Source organism: Brassica oleracea, chromosome C6 (assembly GCF_000695525.1).
Source record: "Brassica oleracea var. oleracea cultivar TO1000 chromosome C6, BOL, whole genome shotgun sequence".
Taxonomy (NCBI): Eukaryota; Viridiplantae; Streptophyta; class Magnoliopsida; order Brassicales; family Brassicaceae; genus Brassica; species Brassica oleracea.
The window spans coordinates 24,611,423-24,611,838 of NC_027753.1; positions in this window are offsets into that span (position 1 = coordinate 24,611,423).

Sequence of the window (416 nt, forward strand, 5' to 3'; positions counted from 1 at the left end):
GTCTATTTCACATTCTTTAATCCGAGGATCTTGCCAAGACATTGATGGTTAATTCGATTCTATTTCTTTTACCATTCTTTTACCGGCTTTATTATTTTTCTCCTCCTGGTCTTAAAATAATCTGTGTACCTAGCCTCAAATATAATCACCCATAGTTGGCTCAAGGTACTTTATTGTTGTGGGAGAATCATATCTAACATATATCCCCATCCTCCTTTTGAGGTCCCATCTTAGTTCTCTGTGGTGGAGCAATTAGTACATAGACATCACATCCAAATGTCTTATGATGGGGTATGTCTGGCTCTTGACCCGTTAATAATTATGATAGGGGATATCTATGTTCACTAAATGGCATGATGCGTATTAACTTAGGTGCATGTAAATTTCGTGTGGCCCAAGCTGTGAATGAGAGTTTT